Genomic DNA, 24,859 nt, shown 5'->3' with positions numbered 1-24,859 from the left:
GCGTTGTCTGTGTATGATTTCAACCTTCAATATCGGCTGGGGAGTTGGAACATTGATGTGGTTGCGTTGTTCCGGCATTCGCATGAGGTGCTGGAAATGGATGGAGAGTGGGAGGGCGTTCCTGCCTCTGGTGTTTAAGCAATGTGCCAGTTTTCCACAGTGGGGAAACCAGAGGCAAGGCTATGGCCTGACAGAGCTATGGATCATTTGGGGGCTTCTAGTCATGCCATTCCTGAAGCTTATTGCAATTTGACTGTTCTGAATACAAAGCAGTTGCCTGCCTTGAATCCTGCGGAATTGGCAGCAGCCCAGCAGGACTATCCTTCTATAGGTGCCATTTAGTCATCAGTTTTCAAAGAGGATATGGGCCAAGTTGAGAATCTAAAACATCCTACCATTCCCCTGATGAGGCCTCCATCGATCAGAGTTAACTATGGATATTGAGTCCTACTGTCCAAATAAGCGCCCCAGGGCAGTACAATATGGGGAGTAAGCTATTGCCCCTCCACCATCTGATGAACCTAAAGAAACGGCGAAGACCGATACAGTTTGGTACCATTAGCGTCGTAGGAGTTGCCAGTCAATGTTGAACTCAAAGAAGGACCGTTTCAGCGTCTCTAGCTCTGGATTTTTCCCACAGGGTTTACTCTGAAGTCATCCCCATGAGTGGGTAGAGGCACAAATCAGAGGAGGCTTGAGATCAGAATTTTCCTTCTAGATGAGCTGCCAACCATGGCTGATGAACCCCATCTGTCCGAAGCAACTGGTTTTAAGGCACCGCTGACCTGCCTTTGCCCCTTCTCCTTTCAGTAGAAATATTTTGGAAAGGATCTTCAATCACAATATCTATCTTTCAATGGATCCTGCCAGACAGATCTTCTGATAACGATGTATCCAGCTGCATTTGAAAATCAAAACATTGTTGAATGTTTTGTGTGGGGAAAGTGATAAAATAAGTGTTGAAAATCTGAAATAATAGCAAAATTCTGAAATTACTTGGATGAGTTTGAGAACTTGATGCTAATTATTTTTCACCTGAGGTCTGTTTACTAATACAAAAATAATCATTAAACACTGTCAAACTCTATCTCTCAATCTGAAAAAGAGGACAGAGGACGAAGCTCTGTCCTCCTTAGCAAACTAGCACTTACCTAATATTAACATTTGTTTCTACTTGAGTTCAAACATAATTGCTGTAATTTGCAATGTCAGTTCCATGACATGAAACAACATAAGCATTAGGGTCATTCTGACTAAGAATTGAAAATGCTGTCATAGTTCACATTGGTATTTCATTAATCTTGTGTGTTTGCTGATAGTCTGCATTCGCTAATTCATCAGTTAGAAATATTTTGTTGATCTTATAAGGAAAAGCAAATCAAAGGTGAGATACAAACTCAGCAAAACATGAGCTCCAAAATGAGACTTTGCTGCCCTCTGTTGTTTAATCTCAAATCAACTATTAAGTCCTTGGAGAAATCGACTTCTAAATTTTATATTTTGAAATGTGGTAACTGTTGAGGGGAAATGTTTTTGAAGGCGATTGAGACCTTTCTTTTTGCTTTGCTTTAGGTTTAACTGATAAAACTCCATTAGGACTGATAGATATGCCCCTGTTGGATACTGAAGAAGAGGTGCACTGTTATTTTCTTCCTTTAGATCTTCTGAAGAAATATCCTACTTTAATCAATGAAGATAATTTGCTGTGTTTGTGTGAGGGAGTTGTCCTAATAGAAATTGGCTGGAGTAATTTTCGATATATAGATAATTAACCTGCAATTATATTGATACTACATTACAAATATAAACCCTGTTAACTTTCTCACAATCATTTAAGTTGTGTTGCTAAAATTAAGAGTTCACTGTAAGGATTCACTGCTAATGTGATGGCCTCTTTGTAATGTTTCACTGCTAATGTAATGGTTTCTCTGTAGCAGCAATGTTTGGGTTATGACTAGAAGTAACGGGGGGCTTTAGAATGTGCGCTATCTAATGGGAGGCCTGTTGTTTCTTTCTTGTGGGTCTGAGAGAAGGTATTCGTGGTCTTTTGTCGTGAGAGGTGAAGAGAGAAGACGCAAGTGGAGAGAGTTGGTTGACCGCAGGGTGGAGTAGACTTGGAGCGAGGGTCCAGGAGTCGATGCTCAGAGGAGGTTGATGGGGAACGAATGGATGGGACCGTGAGCTCCAATGTGCATTTAGACTGTTTCATGAAAATGAGTCCTTTTTCTTTTTATGTTCTTTACTGACCCTATAGTCAGATTAAGAATTATAAAGCTCAATTGTCTCTTTGCCTATGGTGTACTGTCTAATATTTTGCGGTACGGATTTGTAACCAGGCAACACATCACACAGCATCCACACAAACGAGATTTCTCAGTTCGGCTGGGACAGGCTGTCTTTCCCTAGACAAATGCATGCTGGCCGAACCTGATGGTTACACAAGTATTAATATGCTATCTGTACTCCATTTGTGCTGGGATTCCCAGCATATCATGAGCATCTTTTTACTGGAGAACCAGAAATAACCTACACTTCCTGCAGTGTCATCTTGTGTCACAATTATCAACTGGTCGTTGTCCTCGGTGCTTTCTGTACAATAACTGAATCATTTATTTAAGGAAAAATACAAACAAATGAAAGTGATTGTTTCCACCTTTAGAAAGGAAGTAGGGGAGTGGTTGTTCAAAAATACATCTTTACTTCCACCCCCCGCCCCCCCACACACTCTCTGCTTTCCACAGTGATTTCTCCCTCTGGGATTCACTTGTCCGTTCATCCTTCCCACTAATCTCCCTCCTGACACGTATATCTGCAAGCAAGAGGTGCTACGCTTACCCATTTATCTCCTCCCTCAGCTCCATGCAGGACCACAAACAATCTTTACAGCAGAGGCAACATTTCACCTGCAAATCTGGGGTTGTCTATTGTATCTGGTGCTCCTGATGCAGCCACCTTTACATTGGTGAGACCCAGTGTAAATTGGGGGACTGTTTTGTTGAGCACCTTCACTCCATCTGTCAAAGGCAGAATTTCCCAGTGGCCAACTATTTTAATTCCTATCCCCATACCTGTTCCAGCATGGCCTATTCAGTCCATGGCCCATTCTTCTGCTATGAGGCCACCCTGAGGGTGGAGGAGCAGCCTCATATTCCATCTAGATTATCTTCAGCCTGATGGCATTGAACATTGATTTCTCCTTCGGGTAACTTTTTTTCTCTTTTTCTTTTCTCCATCCCCTTCCTTCTTTTACCATTCCCTACTCTGGCCTCTTACCTCTTCTCAACGGTCTATTACCTCCCACTGGCGTCCCTCCTTTGCTTTCTCCCATGGTCCGCTCTCCTCACCAATTAGATTCCTTCTCCAGCCTTTTACCTTTCCAACCCATCTGGCTTCACCTATCACCTTCAAGCTTGTCCTCCTCTTCCCCCACCCCCTTTTTATTTTGGTACCTTCCCCCTTCCTTTCCAGTCTTAGTGAAGGTTCTTGGCCCAAATGTTGACTTTCATAGATGCTGCCTGGCCTGCTGAGTTCCTAGAGCATTTTGTGTGTGTTGCTCTGGATTTCCAGCATCTGCAGAATATCTTGTCTATTATAGGAGATGCAGGTTATGTGTCCTTGTGGTATTTACTTCACTGAAGATAATAGACATTCCGAAATATAAACCATAATCTTGTGTATAATATTATAATATAATCTTATTACAGAACAGATCGTCTAAACAAGTTGCAGTAAACATAATACAAAGTTTTATACTGCTGTTTCCAAGATGAAGATTGCATGTCAGACCTTTGGTTTTATTCGATGAGCATGGTATTTGCAGGCTGGTATTCTGATTCAGATCTCCAGGTCTAATCTAGTGTCAAATTGCAGACGCTTTTCAATGAGGATTCTTGGTCTTTGGAATAAGGAAGCAAACTATGATTTTTAAATTAATTTAAAATGTAAAGTAATTTTATTTCTCAAAATATGTATATCAATTTCAATAATTTTATAAAATGTTCCCAGAATTAAGATGTGTAAAAGAAAATGTTTTCTTTAATGGCATCAACGTCCAAGAACTGTATTTCAAGTAAGGACACTACACAAAAGTATCTAGCCTATTTTCTATTTCCTAACCAGAATTGTGCAACAGACTTCAATTATTCATTGTACTTTCATGAAGCTTTTGAATTAGTTCCATCCCCCTGTTTATCCCTGGTAAACCCTTATCAGACGGGTATTCCATTGCTTTTTCGTGCTTCCTTCATCTTAGTAAAAACTGTACACACATTTCTCTGATCTTTCTGGAGAACCAGAAATACACTACACTTAGTTCTGGTTCTTTTCAACCATTTTACAGCATGTAGTTAGAGAACAGCCTACCTACAGTTTTCTACAACAAATTTTGTGTGAATGCTTTCAGCCAATATCTGACAACTATTTTTATCTAATGCATATATGCCTAGTGATTCCCAGAAATCCGTTATTGGGTCCATTTTCCTCCTCACTCCTGTTCACACTTCCTTAGTAAAATGACCTACAAGTCAATCATAATCTATATGTCAATGCAATTCCTATAAACAAGCTTTTATGTTGTTAAATTGATAGGTATCACTTTTTTCAGTTTAGCACAGAGAGCATTTTCTGTCCCTGCCCTGAAGCTGTTTTGACTATCTTTTCCATCTCCTTTTTCTGTCTTAAGCATGCAATGCAAAAGCAAATTATAAAACCATTTGTTATTTATTGGGCAATGTTGATGAAATTTAAATCAATTATGTTGAACATTGAAGTCAACATGATCATTCCAATTTTGCAGCAAACTTCCTTCTGACTGGCAAACTTATTCTTCCTGACAAACCTTCAGAAACTGAAGTTCTTCTGAATGAAATGGAGTTGCTTTAAATTCCAGAGCTCATCAAAGCTGTGAAATCGTACAGGAGAGACAGGGGCAAGTCCTTGTGTTCCCAAAGGACCTTTTGAAGTAAAATGTCCTACTTTTAGGATGAAAACATGACAAAGCTGTATAAGATAACAAATTAAAAACTATTGAGTTATTTGGCCATCACAAACAAGAGAAAATCTGCAGATGCTGGAAATCCAAGCAGCACACACAACGCACGTGTCTCAGCCCGAGAAAACGACTGTACTCATTTCCATAGATACTGTCTGGCCTGCTGAGTTCCTCCAGCATTTTGTGTGAGTTATTTGGCAATATCTTTTTATAGATCAAAAAAAAGGAATGCTGATTTCGGTGGTCTCTTTATTTTTTTTATTTTAGACAATTGATGAACATTTAACAGTAACTGCCTATTGGGAAGATTATTTGTGCACAGTTTTTTTAAAATTAGTTTACAAATGTCATGGAAACTTTTCAGCATACATAGTTGAGACAAAACTGATTAACATGTCTACCTTAATATCCAGAATGGAAATTATAAAAGCTTAAAAAACGATTTTAAAGATTTGTAAGAACATTAATTTTATTTTAGTTTGCTTGCTTTGCTTCTCACTTCTGAACTCAACTTATTTTGGGTAATTGTGTCCGTAATTGTTTCTACCTCCTAGACTCAAATTTTTTTGAAAGGAGAATGCTACTTTTTTTTTTCAAGTAACACCCACAGAGTATATAAACTACTGTCAGATTGGATAGCAAAAACAAAGATGTTGTTGATAAAGTGTCTTTCATAATATTTGAATGTCCCAAAGATTTTCTGCAGACAACTAAATACAATAAAAGTCTGATAATTTGGCACCCTTGGGATTTTACTTTTGCCAATTTTACTTCCATTTTCTTTACATGTAACACACATAGGGAGTATGGAAAACAGAAATAAGTCAGTTATAGCTTGTTATACATGGCTGACAGTCCACAGATAGAGAGAACTTGGTGTATCAATGAGTGATTCAAATGCTTAAATTATCAAGATTTCTGAACCTTGGATGCTGAATTATCAGTTTTTTACTGGTAGAACTGTAATCCACTATTATAATATAAGAAGGGTTATTGTATAATGTTTGCAGCAGCTTTATGGGGATCATTCAGTGGAAGTCTCTTTACAAAGTAAGATGGGTAGATTTTGAATTGACTAGTCAGCGATAAAAATATTCTTTAAAGATTAAAAAGGATTTGAAACTTAATCACTGGTCCATAATTATAATTATCCACCCTAACAGCAAGTTGAAAATCAATGCTATTACACTTCATTATCAATTGCAATTTTGAGTAACATACTTCTCACTTTATTATAGCAGGTAATTCCAAAGATGTCTCTATCCCTGGCAGTTCTGTAAATCATTCTGAAGTGGGTTGTGAGGCTGTAGGCGCCATGGCAAGCAAACCATTATAAGTCCTTGTCCTGGAATTATTAGTGAAGTACCCAGATTCAGCACTAGGACAGCTTTGCATTGAAAGCAGCCTTGATGGGATGAAACTATATATTTTTGGCAATGGAGTTCTTTTTAAACATGTCAGGTACTTTGTATTAAATTTGATATTAAATATGATTGATTCTAATTGTTGATATCAAGTATAATTTATATAAATTTGTTTTCATAACTTTCACATAATATTGAACATTTCATTTCTCAAAGTAATTAAATACATGCTTGTGTTATGTGCCAGCAGCAATAGGCCGCAGACTCAGTTTTTAATGTTAAACAACTACATTTTCAGTATCTACCCAAAGTACAGACAACTAAACAATTTACTCCCCTAAACAAAAATTAACAGTGCTCTGCATTTGTAGCTCACAAACGGTGTCAGGTTTGAGAACAGTTCTTCTTAAATCTTACTCAAACACAGTCCCAGAAATGGCAATCCAGATGATTCCAGAAATCCACGGAAACAGGTGAGGGAAAGAAACTTGTAAATCCACACTAAGATGTCCACTGAACATTTCTCACTGATTGGTGTTGTGTTTGCTTCATCATGCTGTTTTTACACTCTCATGCTGGGTCCTACATCACTGAGGATATTAGCATTTTTGGAGTTTGTTTTGTTAATCATTTTTGATTTATCATTGATAGTAAAGATACCTATATTAGACTATAGCTCCGCCTTTAGTACTCTTAATTCCAAGCAAACTCATTTCTAAACTCAGACCTGGAACTCAACACCTCTCTTTGCAACTGGATCCTTGACTTCCTGACCAACAGGCAACAACACCTCATCTGTGACTATCGCCAACCCTGCTGCCCCAAAAGGCTGCATCCTCAACCCTTGCTCTGCTCCCCAAACTCTCACGAATACTTGGCCAGATTTTGCTTTAATTCCATCCAAAACTTTGCAGCTGATACTACTGTAGTGGGCTGAATCTCAAATAGTGAAGAATTGGAGTATAGGAAGTTGGTAGAGAACCTACTGGAATGGTGTTATGACCACAACTTTTTCCTCATCATCAGTGAAATGAAAGAGCTTGTTCATTGACTTCCAAAGGGGGCGATGGCAGTCAGTGCACCTGCTCCTGTCTACATCAACAGTGCTGAAGCTTCAAGTTTATAGCAGTAAACATCACCAGGTCCAACCTCATTGACTCTATGGCCAAGAAAGCTTACCATTGCCTCTGCTTTCTCAGGAAGCTAAAGAAATTCGGCATGTCCTTTTTGATTCCGTCTGGATGCAACGCAGCATAGTATGGCAATTGCTCTGCTTTAAACTGCCAAAGAACTGCAAAGAGTTGTTTTCACAGCACAAAACTGAAAGCAGTCTTCCTCCATGTAGTCTGTCTATATTCGTCATTGCCTTAGTGAAGATCCTAACGTGATCAAAGATGCCATCTACATCTCTCCACCCCCCACCCCAACCCCTTCAACAATGGGCAGAAAAAACAAAAGCTTGAAAGCATGTGCCACCAGGCTCAAGGAAGGCTTCTATTCTCCTGCTATAAGACTGTTGGACGGTTCCCTTGTCCAATAAGAGGGACTCTTGACCTCACAATTCACCTTGTTATGACCTTGCACCTTATTAACCTGAACTGCACTTTTACTGTAACGGTAGCACTTTATTCCGTGATTGTTTTTTTTCTCCCTTGGACTACCTTGGTACAATGCTATAATGAATTGATCTGTTTGAACAGTATGCAAGCAGAATTTTCACTGTACCGTGGAACACCTGGCAATAATAAAATCAATTTATCAAGTGGAAAGTTCATAATCTCATGTTGCTGTAATTTTTTGATAGTTGGTATGTTTTCAGAAAATAGAGAGCATGACTTTAGACTATTTGGCAGTGTTCTCTGATTCTGTAATAAAGCTGATGGCAAGTTAAAGTTAATGATAATTAATTCATAGTTTGTTCTAATTTACTGTGTTGAGTCCATAAATTGTCACTGTTTTCTTTCATTCCTGCTTTTACTTTGTATCCTAACTGCAAAAGATTGACATTATTTGTGTCTCCAGAAGCTGGTTAGGGACATGTCATTTACCTTTCACTGAAGATATGTCTCAAATGTGTGCAGTTTGTGTTTATCTGGACCGACACGACAGCCTGTATCAGCCAATTAAGGATGCCATGCAACTTTATCTCCAGAAAAGAGGAAAGGAGTCGCTTGAATCAAGGTTGCAGATAAGTATGTTCATCTAAAATGCAGCAAATTTGAAAGTGACAGGCAATGTTGAAAGAGCTGTTAGTAAAGCAAATGAGTTTGCAGGTTTCCTAAGTAGAAGCAGAGATCTTAATGCAGAAGGTACTTTTACAAGGCATTCATTATGCCACAACTGGAGTTTTGTGGTCAATTCATATTGCTGTGTTTTAGGAAGAATGTCAATTTAGAAAGAGCGCAGAAAGCATATACGTGAATAGCTCAAATAGTGAGGAATTCAGCTATAAGGTTCAAATGAAAGAAGAATTCTTAGATTAAATAAGGGTAAGAAGAGATTTGACATGAAGAGGAAGACTTTAGATAGACTATACGGGGGAAAAATCTGTTCCTATAAGTAGATGGTTGAAAGTCTTGAACACACAAATTCAAAGTGATTGTCAAATGATGCAAGGAAACACTTTTTACACTGTGGGTTCTGATGTAGAACTTTTTGTAAGGGTGGTGAAAAGAGAGCTAATTGGGGCTAATTGGAACTAGCTGAAGGAAATTAATTTGCAGACTTCTGGGGAAAAAGGTGGGGAATGGAACTGATTAGATTGTTGTGAGGGAAAGATAAAATATATGGACTAAATGATTCCCTTCTGTGATGTTTTAATTTTGTGTACTTTCAATAAAACCAAGACTTTAAAATTTTATTTGCACGTATCATTTTCTATCTGCAATAATTTGCAACTTTAAATTATTTAATTGGTTTGAGGTACCTCAAATGACATTTGGACTGCTGCTGTCAACAGCGATACACTTCTTCAGATTGTGAAAGTTTATGTAGGAAATTATTGGTATGCCACTTACCTGAATACCTTCCTGAAGGTAAGCTAATTTATTTTTCTGTCATCTGCTTTGTAGATAATTTATTCATCAGCATATATACCAGTTCTATGAATGTTGTCCAAAATAGTTATTTTGATGTTTTTTTGAGGTGTAATAAATATATTACTGGCATTATTGATATTGTAATTGATGAAACAGGAAAAAAAAGTGTAATGTGACAAAAATATCAAAGCTAGTTATTCTCAGGACCTGTAGTTCTAAAACAAACTTATTCTTTATGATATAATAATCCCTAAAATGGTCAGGAATCTGTGATACAATTTAGGGTGGAGTGTGTTGAAGATGTTTCTGTCCCATATACTGCAAGTATAGAAACATAGAAAATAGGTGCAGGAGTAGGCCATTCGGCCCTTCGAGCCTGCACCGCCATTTAGTATGATCATGGCTGATTATCCAACTCAGAACCCTCTACCTGCCTTCTCTCCATACCCCCTGATCCCTTTAGCCACAAGGGCAATATCTAACTCCCTCTTAAATATAGCCAATGAACTGGCCTCAACTGTTTCCTGTGGCAGAGAATTCCACAGATTCACCACTGTCTGTGTGAAGAAGTTTTTCCTCATCTCAGTCCTAAACGGCTTCCCCTTTATCCTTAAACTGTGACCCCTCATTCTAGACTTCCCCAATATCGGGAACAATCTTCCTGCATCTAGCCTGTCCCCCCCCCTCAATCTTCTAAATTCCAGTGAGTGTAAGCCTAGTCAATCCAGTCTTTCATCATATGGAAGTCCTGCCATCCCAGGAATCAATCTGGTGAACCTTCTTTGTACTTCCTCTATGGCAAGGATGTCTTTCCTCAGATTAGGGGACCAAAACTGCACACAATACTCTAGGTGTGGTCTCACCAAGGCCTTGTACAACTGCAGTAGTACCTCCCTGCTCCTGTACTCGAACCCTCTTGCTATGAATGCCAGCATACCATTCGCCTTTTTCGCCGCCTGCTATACCTGCATGCGCACTTTCAATGACTGGTTTATAATGACACCCAGGTCTCGTTGCACCTTCCCTTTTCCTAATCGGCCACCATTCAGATAATAATCTGTTTTCGCCACCAAAGTGGATAACCTCACATTTATCCACATTAAATTGCATCTGCCATGAATTTGCCCACTCACCTAACCTATCCAAGTCACCCTGCATCCTCTTAGCATCCTCCTCACAGCTAACACTGCCGCCCAGCTTCGTGTCATCCGCAAACTTGGAGATGCTGCATTTAATTCCCTCATCCAAGTCATTAATATATATTGTAAACAACTGGGGTCCCAGCACTGAGCCTCGCGGTACCCCGCTAGTCACTGCCTGCCATTCTGAAAAGGTCCCGTTTATTCCCACTCTTTGCTTCCTGTCTGCCAACCAATTCTCTATCCACATCAAAACCATACTCCCAATACCATGTGCTTTAAGTTTGCACACCGATCTCCTGTGTGGGACCTTGTCAAAAGCCTTTTGAAAATCCAAATATACCACATCCACTGGTTCTGCCCTATGCACTCTACTAGTTACATCCTCAAAAAATTCTGTGAGATTCGTCAGACATGATTTTCCATTCACAAATCCATGCTGACTTTGTCCAGTGATTTCACCACTTTCCAAATGTGCTGTTATCACATCTTTGATAACTGACTCTAGCAGTTTCCCCACCACCGATGTTAGCTAACCGGTATGTATTAGATGGTCCTGCTAATTTACCAGCCACTTAAGGAAGGTGATAACACAGCCTAAGATTCCACCTCTGTCCTGGTTTAGTATATGATAAATTCCACGTTCTATTAGACTAAGAATGCAGTAATTTACCACATACAAAGTTAGGGCAGAGGTAGAACCTTGGGTTCACCCTGGAGTTTTAAAGTCTCAGCCAAGTTAGTTTTATTATATATATTTTGAAATGATCCCAACATTGACATTTTGGGAACAACATCTGAAAAAAAAACAGAAGCATTTACTACTGTTTTTTTGTTTCCTCCTTTTAAGGCAAATTATAAGAGCTTTTCCATTAAGCAATGGCTATGTTGGAATCCAGCAAAATTTTCAATATTATCAAATACAAATCCCTGCTTTTCTAGACCTATTTCCCCTCGAACCCTTATTGTATTATCTGGTCCTATTATTTATAGTCAATGGTGATTTCATGGCAATAAAGCCCTTTGGTATCTCATTTCAGTAGCACCTTTTACTGGGAGAGTAGTCAACTGAAGATTATGTCCTCGAAGGAGAATAGGAAAGAGCTTGAATTGAACATCACTGTCATTAGTGGACTGATTTGGTCTTTTTCTGTGCAGGCTCTACATAACTTGTAAAATGAGAAATAGCAATATGATAGAGGCTTTAGCCCAATTAATTTTCTCTCCCATTGACTTCAAAGTAAAAGAGAATTATGATGGACACAGAAGAAGTTGCTAATTTGTTATTTCATATTTTCTGTTACTGCTTTAAAACAATTTCATCCATTCATATTGTGATGGAACTGCCAGAATATGTCCAACCAGACCTGGAATCCTTTCTTGAAATACAACTTTTATAAACATGCAAACCTAAAATGTGCATGATGATAATATATTTGACAATAAAGGAGCATTACAGATTAGTCCTGTTTTATTTTCATCAACGTCCATGTGGCAGGAACCATTAAATATTAATCAGCATTAAAGAATACTGGGGCTGGTTCCTGATATAAAGATGTGAATGAGAGTGACTTTTTTCAGGGTGGGAGCCATTTGAAATCAACAACTCTCAACAGGATTGAGTTATTGTTTGAAGAAGCATGTGAGAGAGTGACATCTTGTAGGGCAGGAGCCATTTGATAAAGGCAAGTCTATTCAGGAGTAAGTCATTGCTTTAGGTAGCAAGTGAGAGATTGACATGCTGCAAGATAGGAGCCATTTGAAAACATCAAGTCTTGTCAGGAGTGAGTATTATTTGAGCGGCCCATTGTTGATGCAGGCAGGCTTTGGCTCAACAGGCTTCAGCAAGATCGGGTGTAGGCTAAAGACGCTGAGCTTTTGGAGTCATTTAGTTGATTGTAGGATTTAAGCTGAAGAAGTGGGAGCTAAAGGTATAATAAGTGTGGGCATGATGAAAAGCTCCTCCTGTAAGATGTGGGATTTCAGGATATCTAATGGTCTTTCTGATAACTATATTTACAGGAAGTGCAGCCAATTTCAGCTCCTGACTTGATAGGTTTAAGGAGCTGGAGCTGAAGCTGGATGTACTTGGGACCAACCAGGAGGCTGAGACTTTTACTAAAGTGGGCATACCTGGGAGCGTAGGCTTCTCCTGGTGGTCAACCATCTCATATGTGAATTAAAGGGAGTAAGCACTCAGTGCAGGTTCCCTTGTGGCCATTTCTCTCAGCAACAAGTATACTCCTTTGCAGACTGTAGTGGGGATGACCTATCAGGGTGCAGCAGCAGCTAGGCCAGGCCACCATAGCCGGCTCTGAGGCTCAACAAGGAAGGGTAAAGTCAGCAAGTGCAGGAGAAAGGAGGGCAAAGAACCTTTGGTAGTTGTTTCTAAGACTTGAATTTGATAACATTGTCAGCAGCCAGATCGTAAGTCCTCTGTGTATCCTGTCAAGAAGGCCAAATTATCAGGTATGTACTCTGTACCAAGACAGGGAGAATGTGGTGATGATTATGATATTGATGATGATAATACAGTAAGGAAATCAAGCAGAATGTGAGGAAAAAGAGCCCATGTTTGTAATAGTCAAAACCTATTAAAGCTCTTTTAGGTTCTTCTGGTTCACTATCATTTATTAAGAAAAGTCATGCCCCTGCCTTTGGTGTTGCCTACAGTCAGCCAACACCTGTCCAGTATGTCCATGGTGACTGGAAGTCTGAGTCGCTGGCAGAACTCACTGTTGATTTGGATGACCACAAAGTATTTAATGAATGTAAGTGTGCTGAGAAACTGCCAGTTAACATGAATCGGGAAGAAATTTGCCTGTGTTTCATGAGTTACTGAGGAAGGAAAATAGCCAATCACACTCATCTGTTACTCCATGAGTAGATAGTGCTGGTTTGTATTTTGGCATGACCTGTGCAAACCAAACCAATGGCTGGGTTACAATCTCTGCCTGACCTGAATGCTAGTCAATGGGAGGAAGGAATCAAAAGGCCTAGAAAATTAGGTTGGCAACAGCACCGTGAGAAATATGCTGGTTCTCCTACCTCTGTTGATAATTGTATAGATGGTGTACCCATTTGATGATGATGATTCTGAAGGGGCTGTGGAGGCCTGGAGGATTGACCTCTCCCATCTTGATGGCTGCCAACCAGTGGAGCTGCAGAGGGTGTTTGCTTATTTTCCACAGCTGTTCTAGAAGAGACCAGGGCTGACAAAGGTCTTAAGACATCCCATCAGGATCAAACATGACTGGAGTTAAGTACAACACACTGCTATGGAGTGTCAGAGCGGCTTGTGGGGGTCCTGAAGGATGAGATGCTGACCATGTTGGCACTGGGAGTCATCAAGCCTTCAAATGGTGAGTGGAGTAGTCCTATCGTTATTGGCCCCAAGGAGGATGGTACCCTGACTTCATTGACTTCCAGAAGTTGAATGCCATTTCATTTTTCAATACTTATCCTATGCCCCGCATTGATGACCTATTAGAAAGAATTGGATGAGAAAATGACATTACTAGACTGGACCTTTGTAAAGGCTACTGGTAGGTTCACCTGGATGACCAATCAAAACCCCTCATAGCCTTCCAACCCTGGTTCTGTTTCAATTCACCATGATGTCCTCTGGTCTTCATAGTGCACTGGCAATCTTTCAGCAACTGGTGAACCAGGTGTTACAAGGCTGAGGACTGTAGTACGGCCTACCTAAATGATGTGCTTGTCTACAGCCAGATGTGGTCAGAGCACTGGGACCATCTGCACAGGATCCTGGAAAATATGCTGATGGTTCCACCCTCAATCTACAAAAATGTGAGTGGGCAAAAAGGAAATCCAGATACCTTGGCTGTCAGCTGGGACATGGAAAAATCTGAGCCCAAGTGGACAAAGTGAAGTCCTTCCTGGCTCTGGTAGGGTGGCATCACGGGTTCATTCCCCAATTCGCCACTCTGGCTGCACCTTTGACTCATTTTCCTGGGAAACTTGTAAGTCACCCAGTGTCGTGGACAAGTGAGTGTGAAAACACTTTTCCAGTCCTTAAAGCTCACAAGTGTTCTTCATCTGTACTTCAGAGCTCAGACCTTGACTAATGGTCTCTTGTCCAGGTGGATGGCTGCCTCAGGAGTAGTCACTGGAGCAATGCGGGTCTGAAGAACCTGGAGAAGAGCGACTTACCTTTTGCCTGAGCCAAAAACTCCTCCCAAGGGAAACCAGGTATTTCTTCATTGAAAAGGAGTGTCTGGCCATTAAGTGGGCCCTTGGCAGCCTTCAGTACTACCTTCTTGGTGGGGAGTTTGACCTCTGCACAGACCACAGAGTGATGTCATGGATTCAAACAGTGGAGGACCGTAGTACTAGGGTGACACAGTGGTATCTGGAGCTTCAAACTTTCAAATCCTGCATCCACCATAAAGCAGGGAAAGGGAAAGTCACTGCAGACTACCTGTCTTGGCTGCTGTGTGTTGGTGCAGCAGGAGAGGAGGGTGGAAATGTGATGGAGAGCACTCAGTAAACACACTCCTTATACATGTGCCTTTACAGACACACAGTCATTGCCTTGTCATTCTGATGTCGTTGTGCTGAGTGGACACATTTAAATGTCTTCCCCGGTATATTCTCATAATGGGTCCAAAACCAAGCTGATGAACTTGTATTGGCTGGATGGTGCCCTTCCACCATACACAGTGAAATATTCATTTTCTGTACTAATGGGGATGTGTAAATATGTATATATTGTTTGTATACTGTACTTAAAGGAAATTCTTCCTTTTATTTTGTAATATGATTGTAACTACATTGTGGGATGCATCAAGTCTTAAGTCAACTTTGTGGGTAATTAAAGATGGTATGTCCTGGTGCCTAATAAACTGAGCTTTTATCATCAGTTGGAGAGAGATCATGGCTTCAAGGACTTAACAGTGGACAAAAATAGTATGGAGCTATTAGTGTGTTTTCTAGTAGATATCCTTAGGAAAATATTGGCAGTTTTTTTTCCACTATTTTCTCTAATTTTATAAATTTGATTTTTGACGCACCTAATAAACACACTTGCACTAAAGTGTTAAGCGACTCCAGCCATTTCTGTAACAGAGCTTGAGGTAAAAGAACTCTTCAGAGGTAGTAATCATAATGTGATACAATTCGCTCTGCAGTTTGAGAGGGAGAAGATAACGTTTGATGTATCAGTATTACAGTGGAGTAAAAAGAATTACAGAGGCATATGAGAGGAGCTGACCAAAGTTGATTGGAAAGGAAAACTAGTATAGATGATGGCAGAACAGCATTGGCTGGAGATTCTGGGGACAATTTGGAAGGCGCAAGGTAGATACCTCCCGAAGATGAAGAAGTACTCTAAAGGGAGGATGAGGGAACTGTAGCTGACAAGGGAAGTCAAAGACAGCATTACAGCAAGAGACGGCATATAATGTAGCAAAAATTAGTTGGAAATTAGGAAAGAAAATATGAAATATGAAGATAAGCTAGCCAATAATATGCAAGAGTACCAAAGGTTTTTTGCAGATCTCTGAAGAGTAAAAGAAGGGAGAAGGTGGATATTGGGCCACTGGAAAATGATGCTGGAGAGGTAGTATGGTGGACAAAGAAATGGTATTTTGTGTCAGTCTTCACTGTAGAAGTTGCTAGCAGTATGCCAGAAGTTTGAGAGTGCCAGGGGGCAAAGTTGAGTGAAGTCACCTGAATCAGATGATTTACACCCCGGGTTCTGAAAGAGGTAGCTGAGAAAATTCTAGAATGGTTCCGGACTGAAACCATTGTGTCTTTAGAGCTACAGCTCATGAATTTTCTGATTCAGCTTTGACTAGAAATTGAATAGCCTGGTAACACATCGCCCAATTAAATAGTTTCTTGTTTTATTACTGTTATACTGCTGGTAAATTAATCTGGAATATATCTAGAATTATGTCAGTATGCTTTGTAAAACTTAAAAGGAGAACTTTATAAATGCTTGTGTTCTAATGAATTGTGTTGTGATTGGAAGTTCTGAATATACTGTGCACCACTTTCTTTCTCATGAAGTGACAAACTCCATACCTCATGGAGTGGTTAAGACAGATATCATTGATATATTTAAGGAAAACTAGATTAGTACATGGCAGGAAAGAAATATGCTAAAATGATGCAAAATGATATCTGTTTAGTTCAAAGGACCAGTGATTTGCTGTGGTAAATTGTGATGTGACTTTCTTCTGGTGAATTATTTCACCAAATTTGCATATGATATGAAAAAAAATTAACAAATTAATTCTAATGTGATAATATATGTTCTTACGAATCTTTAAGGCAAGGATTATAATTTCTTGAGTGACTATAATTAAATAAACAATGTAGCCTTTTTGACAAGATTCATGCCTGTTAGTATCCTGAACTGCTGTTTAATCGAATGTATGCGGGATGGTTTTTTGAACCAACATGTTGAGGAACCAACTAGAGAGCAGGCTATTCTGGACTGGGTTTTGAGCAATGAGGAAGGGTTAATTAGCAGTCTTGTCGTGAGAGGCCCCTTGGGTAAGCGTGACCATAATATGGTGGAATTCTTCATTAAGATGGAGAGTGACATAGTTAATTCATAAACAAAGGTTCTGAACTTAAAGAGGGCTAACTTTGAAGGTATGAGACGTGAATTGGCTAAGATAGACTGGCAAATGACACTTAAAGGATTGACGGATATGCAATGGCAAGCATTTAAAGGTTGTATGGATGAACTACAACAATTGTTCATTTCAGTTTGGCAAAAGAATAAATCAAGGAACCTAGTGCACCCGTGGCTGACAAGAGAAATTAGGGATAGTATCAATTCCAAAGAAGAAGCATACAAATTAGCCAGAGAAAGTGGCTCACCTGAGGACTGGGAGAAATTCAGAGTTCAGCAGAGGAGGACAAAGAGCTTAATTAGGAAGGGGAAAAAAGATTATGAGAGAAAACTGGCAGGGAACATAAAAACTGACTGTAAAAGCTTTTATAGATATGTAAAAAGGAAAAGACTGGTAAAGACAAATGTAGGTCCCCTACAGACAGAAACAGGTGAATTGATTATGGGGAGCAAGGACATGGCAGACCAATTGAATAACTACTTTGGTTCTGTCTTCACTAAGGAGGACATAAATAATCTTCCAGAAATAGTAGGGGACAGAGGGTCCAGTGAGATGGAGGAACTGAGCGAAATACATGTTAGTAAGGAAGTGGTGTTAGGTAAATTGAAGGGATTGAAGGCAGATAAATCCCCAGGGCCAGATGGTCTGCATCCCAGAGTGCTTAAGGAAGTAGCCCAAGAAATAGTGGATGCATTAGTGATAATTTTTCAAAACTCGTTAGATTCTGGACTAGTTCCTGAGGATTGGAGGGTGGCTAATGTAACCCCACTTTTTAAAAAAGGAGGGAGAGAGAAACCGGGGAATTATAGACCGGTTAGCCTAATGTCGGTGGTGGGGAAACTGCTAGAGTCAGTTATCAAAGATGTGATAACAGCACATTTGGAAAGCAGTGAAATCATCGGACAAATTCAGCATGGATTTGTGAAAGGAAAATCATGTCTGAGGAATCTCATAGAATTTTTTGAGGATGTAACTAGTAGAGTGGATAGGGGAGAACCAGTGGATGTGGTATATTTGGATTTTCAAAAGGCTTTTGACAAGGTCCCACACAGGAGATTAGTGTGCAAACTTAAAGCACACGGTATTGGGGGTAAGGTATTGATGTGGATGGAGAATTGGTTAGCAGACAGGAAACAAAGAGTGGGAATAAACCGGACCTTTTCAGAATGGCAGGCAGTGACTAGTGGGGTACCGCAAGGCTCAGTGCTGGGACCCCAGTTGTTTACAATATATATTAATGACTTGGATGAGGGAATTAAATGCAGCATCTCCAAGTTTGCAGATGACACGAAGCTGGGTGGCAGTGTTAGCTGTGAGGAGGATGCTAAGAGGATGCAGAGTGACTCTGATAGGTTGGGTGAGTGGGCAAATTCATGGCAGATGCAATTTAATGTGGATAAATGTGAAGTTATCCACTTTGGTGGCAAAAATAGGAAAACAGATTATTATCTGAATGGTGGCTGATTAGGAAAAGAGGAGGTGCAATGAGACCTGGGTGTCATTATATACCAGTCATTGAAAGTGGGCATGCAGGTACAGCAGGCGGTGAAAAAGGCAAATGGTATGCTGGCATTTATAGTGAGAGGATTCGAGTACAGGAGCGGGGAGGTACTACTGCAGTTGTAAAAGGCCTTGGTGAGACCACACCTGGAGTATTGTGTGCAGTTTCGGTCCCCTAATCTGAGGAAAGACATCCTTGCCATAGAGGGAGTACAAAGAAGGTTCACCAGATTGATTCCTGGGATGGCAGGACTTTCATATGAAGAAAGACTGGATGAACTGGCTTGTACTCGTTGGAATTTAGAAGATTGAGGGGGGATCTGATTGAAATGTATAGAATCCTAAAGGGATTGGACAGGCTAGATGCAGGAAGATTGTTCCCGATGTTGGGGAAGTCCAGAACAAGGGGTCACAGTTTGAGGATAAAGGGGATACCTTTTAGGACCGAGATTAGGAAAAACTTCTTCACATAGAGAGTGGTGAATCTGTGGAATTCTCTGCCACAGGAAACAGTTGAGGCCAGTTCATTGGCTGTATTTAAGAGGGAGTTAGATATGGCCCTTGTGGCTACGGGGATCAGGGGGTATGGAGGGAAGGCTGGGGCGGGGTTCTGAGTTGGATGATCAGCCATGATCATAATAAATGGCGGTGCAGGCTCGAAGGGCCGAATGGCCTACTCCTGCACCTATTTTCTATGTTAATCGCAACAAAGCACAATGGATCACATATGGCAAGACACTTTTCATCATTGAAGATGGTCAGATGTTTAGGCATATTATCAACTTTCTGAGATTCGACAAACTGTGTATTCCATCAGGATTCAAGTGAGTGCAATACTTCATATTTTAGCCATTTGAATGTCAAACAATTCATATAGATTTTCTAATATTTAAAGAGTTACATACAAGTCAAAATATTTAAATCCAACTAGTTTAATAAGATGAACATTTGTCCATTTGTAGACTACAAGTTTAAATTCTGACTTCCATAATATAAAGCTGCACTGATCTTGAAATTACTGATATCACTTAGAGGAAAGTAGTCAAACTGAAAAATTGACAACTGATGCTATATGGAGTGCTTTATCTGGTAGTACAAAGTCAATAGACAGAAGATTCTGTAAGTTGAAGTAGCAAACAATCTGCTGGAGGAACTGCCAAGTCGAGTGAAGAAAAGGAACATATTTGGCCCCATGTCTGGAAGACGTGTGTTTGAAGAGTTTATTAAACCTAATTGTGGCCAGGGTAACGTAGTCTTTAGTGCAACGCTATTACAGCTAAGGGAGTCGTGGTTTGGGGTTCAATTCCGGCATCCTCTGTAAGAAAGCTTGTATGTTCTCCTTGTGTGGGTTTTATCCGGGAGCTCCAGGTTTCTCCTACAGTCCAAAGATGTGCCGGTTCGTAGGTTAATTGGTCATTGTAAATTGTCCTGATTAGACTAGGGGGTAAATCAGTGGGTTGCTGGGCGAGGCAGCTTGGTGAGCCGAAAGGACGTACCTCTAAATAAATCAGAATCAGAATCATATAAAACCTAGCAGAATTGACCGTGGTTTGGTGCCAAGCATAAAAACAGGACGATACCATAGCAGACAACACAATGGCAACCAACAATTTACAAGACAATAGTGTGAACAGCCACGAGCAATCAACAACTGGCAGAATGTTCACATGTGCAAATATACAACATAGAACTGTACAGTACAGGAACAGGCTATTCAGCCCACAATGTTGTGCCGACCCAGCTAAAAAGCAAATCAAAAATGCTCAAACACTAATCCCTTCAAAAACACAATGTCCATATTCCTACATCTCCCTTACATCCATATGCATATCCAAACGCCTCTTAAAATCCTCTAACGTATTTGCAAACGTCAATAATCAAACTTCAGTAAACATGAACATGTGAACAAATTCAATAATTATCAACAGAACAAGGAGAGCAGGAAAGACCATTTATTTAACAGATGTTGGGTTGGGACATTTGAGATTTTATATCTGAGTGAGATTTGTTGAGAAGCCAGATAGCTACAGGAAAGAAGCCTCGGAGATGATGTGTAGTCTTGGTGGTGATGGACTTGTAGCATCTTCGTGATGGCAGATTGGTGAATGTATGACCGGTGGATGGAGTCAGCAGTATTTTTTTAGCTCCTCTCTCTGCTCGGTCGAGGAACAGGTTTTTAAATGTTGACAAAGTTCAACGTAAAATTTATTATCAGACTCATATGATTAGGAATAGTCAGCATGGCTTTGTCAAAGGCAGGTCGTGCCTTACGAGCTCAATTGAATTTTTTAAGGATGTGACAAAACACATTGATTAAGGTAGAGCAGTAGATGTATATAGATTTCAGCAAGGCATTTGATAAGGTACCCCATGCAAGGCTTATTGAGAAAGTAAAGAGGCATGGGATCCAAGGGGACATGACAATGTGGATCCACAAGTGACTTGCTCACAGAAGGCAAAGAGTGGTTATAGATGGGTCATATTCTGTATGGAGGTCGGTGACCAGTGGTTTGCCTCAGGGATCTGTTCTGGGACTGTCTCTCTTCGAGATTTTTATAAATTACCTAGATGAGGAAGTGGAGGGATGGGTTAGTAAATTTTCTGACACAAAGGTCAGGGTGTTGTGGATAGTGTGGAGGGCTGTCAGAGGTTACAGCAGGGCATCGATAGGAAGCAAAACTGGGCAGAGAAGTGGCAGATAAAGTTCAACCCAGATAAGTGTGAGGTGGTTCACTTTGGTGGTCAAATATGATGGCAGAATATAGTATTAATGGTAAGAATCTTGGGAGTGTGGAGGATCAGAAGGATCTTGAGGTCCGAGTCCATAGGACACTCAAAGCTGCTGAGCAGGTTGACTCTGTGGCATTGGCCTTCATCAACTGCAGAATTGAGCATAAGAGCCAAGAGGTAATGTTACAGCTATATAGGACCCTGGTCAGACCCCACTTGGAGTACTGTGCTCAGTTCTCGTCCCCTCACTACAGGATGGATGTGGAAACTATAGAAAGGGTACAGAGGAGATTTACAAGGATGTTGCCTGGATTAGGGAGCATGCCTTATGAGAATAGGTTGAGTGAACTTGGCCTTTACTCCTTGGAGTAACAGAGGATGAATGGTCCTCAGGAATTGAAATGACTTGTTCAGACACGGCTTGTTCATTAATTTCTAAGGTGAGGGTAGGGCGTTGTCGACGTCCTCTGTCTTTATACATGAGGCTCTCAGTTGTTACGAGCACACCATGCAGCAAAGTGGTCTACCTCTCTTTGATAGCCAACTACAGCCCTGTCATCAGCGGACTTCAGAATTTTAATGGATTTGTGTGTGGAGGTACAGTCACTTGTATAAAGTGAGAACAGGAGGGATGAAAGAACACAGCCCTGGGGACAGCCTGTGCTTACAGACATTGGATAGGACAAGTTGGACCTCAGCTTTTCTAACTGCTTACTTTCTGTCAGTATGTTTGCAATCTACTGACAGATGCTGTAGGGTTAGCTTGGTGTGGAGCCGCTCCGGGATAATAGAACAAAATAGACACTAGACAATAGGTGCAGGAGTAGGCCATTCAGCCCTTTGAGCCAGCACTGTCATTCACTGTGATCATGGCTGATCATCCACAATCAGTACCCTGTTCCTGCCTTCCTCCCATATCCCTATCGCTATTTTTAAGAGCTCTATCTAACTCTTTCTTGAAAGAATCCAGAGAATTGGCCTCCACTGCCTTCTGAGGCAGAGCATTCCGCAGATCCACAACCCTCTGTGTGAAAAAGTTTTTCCTCAACTTCGTTCTAAATGGTCTACCCCTTATTCTTAAACTGTGGCCTCTGGTTCTGGACTCCCCCAACATCGGGAACATGTTTCCTGCCTCTAGCGTGTCCAATCCCTTAATAATCTTATATGTTTCAATCAGATCCCCTCTCATCCTTCTAAATTCCAGAGTATACGAGCCCAGTCGCTCCAATCTTTCAACATATGACATTCCCACCATCCCTACGCTGCACTCCCTCCATAGTAAGAAAGTCCTTCCTTATATTTGGAGACCAAAACTGCACACAATACTCCAAGTGGGATCTCACCAGGGCCTTGTACAACTGCAGAAGGACCTCTTTGCTCCTATATTCAACTCCCCTTGTTATGAAGGCCAACATGCCATTAGCTTTCTTCACTAAATAAAACATTAAAGAGAAGGCGGTGGAAAGGTTTAAACAAGCAGCTGGTTAGTACTTTATCTATTACTCAGCCTGCTCTGGCTAAATCAGTGAGCGTGAGAGAAAGGAGCAGTAGGAGGCCATGGCCTGGTATGTGCTAGGAAGTGGTCTCCAGAAGTTGCTGGATGAAAATCAGATTTAGCTGTGGTGGAACGCTTAGACCAGTGATTCCCAGTGGGGGCGGTACCACCCCACATGAGGGTGGCTACCTGTCCTAAGGATTCTTGGGTGGGGGGGGTGGTAAGCGGCGCCCCAACTTGAGGCACTTCCAAACAAAAGGATGAGCCACTGGAACACGGGAAGAACCACAGCTCTGCAGGCGGTGAACACTCGTCGTCACAATGCATCTGAAACTCGGTAATCTCATCCGACCTTACCGACCAAACAGACGTTATTGGTGATGCACAAATTAGCAACCGCGGTGCCCAACAGTTCTGCTTGACTCGCGGCACTGAACTAGTTCAGCAATTTAACGTTTGGTAAGTGAAGTACAGATCTACCAGAAACAGGTGAAATAGAACCTGCCTACCCTGAGGATTCCTCCTGAGGTGTTCAAAGCGACCTCGGCTGCATATGTGCGGTCAACGACCATCTTATGGTTTTATGAGACCTTGCGTGATTGATCAATCGCGCCAATTGGAGTGGTAGAAAGGTAGCTTGCCGAACACCAGCTCTGTCCCGACTAACATTCAGATCCCAATCTGAATCCTCGTCAATGTAATTTTCACTGTTGTGATCATCTTCAACTTCGCCTCGCCGTTCCTTTGCATGCCGCTACCATCATTTCGTCCATGTCAACCCGCTGCTGTCGTCAACATCCAATAGGCATTTCCAGATTGTGTTCATTTTTTAATTTTAGCTTATTCCTGATAACGATGGATAAATATCCTGCTGAGAAATAGAAAGTGCGTCAATACAATGTTGGAGTACGGTTTTATTCGGTTCTCATCAGATCAGCAATGCTCCATGCGTCTTATCTGTATTGTCTAATGAAGGAATGAAACCATCAAGATTGCAGGAACACTTCTGTAAAAGACACCCTGAAAAGACCACTTATGGTATTACTCAGTTCCAGAGGATGAAAGAAGCATTTGAAAAGCATTGCACACTCAGTTACTTTCCCAAGAAAACTAAAAATGACCTTGATATTGGTATCATTGCTTCTTATAACATTTCCAAAATTATAGCAAAGTGTGGAAAATCTCATGCAATAGGTGAAAGGTTAATAATGCCACTGCATCAGAAATGCTCACCACTGTTCTCAAAATGGATACCAGTATTTTAAAATCAATTACTCTGAGTAATAACTCTGTTGCTCGTTGTATTGACAAAATGAGTGACGACATTGGAAATCATTTATGCACAGAGGAACAAAAACAGTATTTGTGATACAGTTGGGTGAATAAACAGTGCGAGGCAATGAGGCATTGCTAATGGCATATGCACTGTTTGTCAAAATTGGAGAAGTTTATGAAGAGATTGTGTTTTGTAAAAAGTTAAAAACAAATATCAATGGAGAATCAATTTAGGACGAGTTCAAAATGTAAATTGAGGATAAAAATATTCCAATTAGGAACATGATTTCTTGTGCATCGGATGGAGCACCATATATAACAGGGAAGCAATGCTGGTTTAGTGGCATTTATGAAGAAGGATATTACAAGTAATTTGCAATCCATTGAGTAATTCATCGTCATCGCATCGTAGCCAAAAACCTCAGCCAACGTTGTTTTAAACTATTATCTGTTATCATAAAATTCAAGCTCATCCATTAAACAGCAGAATATTTCGCCAGTTACCCTAAGATAATGTGTTTGAATGCTTGCTTCTTCACATTGGCTGTCAAAAGGCTGCTGCTTAACACGTTTCTATGATCATTTTGACACAGAGGTTCAATCTTTGCTCCAATTCAACAAGAGCTTGGGAAGCAAGATTAAACTTCTATATGGAGCTGTGGCATACCAAGCCAATCTGTGTGATGAAATGAACTTTCTAAATATGAAACGGTAGGGTGA

This window comes from Mobula birostris, chromosome 15, assembly GCF_030028105.1.
Source record: "Mobula birostris isolate sMobBir1 chromosome 15, sMobBir1.hap1, whole genome shotgun sequence".
Taxonomy (NCBI): domain Eukaryota; kingdom Metazoa; phylum Chordata; class Chondrichthyes; order Myliobatiformes; family Myliobatidae; genus Mobula; species Mobula birostris.
The sequence above is the reverse complement of the archived record's forward strand: the minus strand, read 5'-3'. Positions refer to the sequence as shown.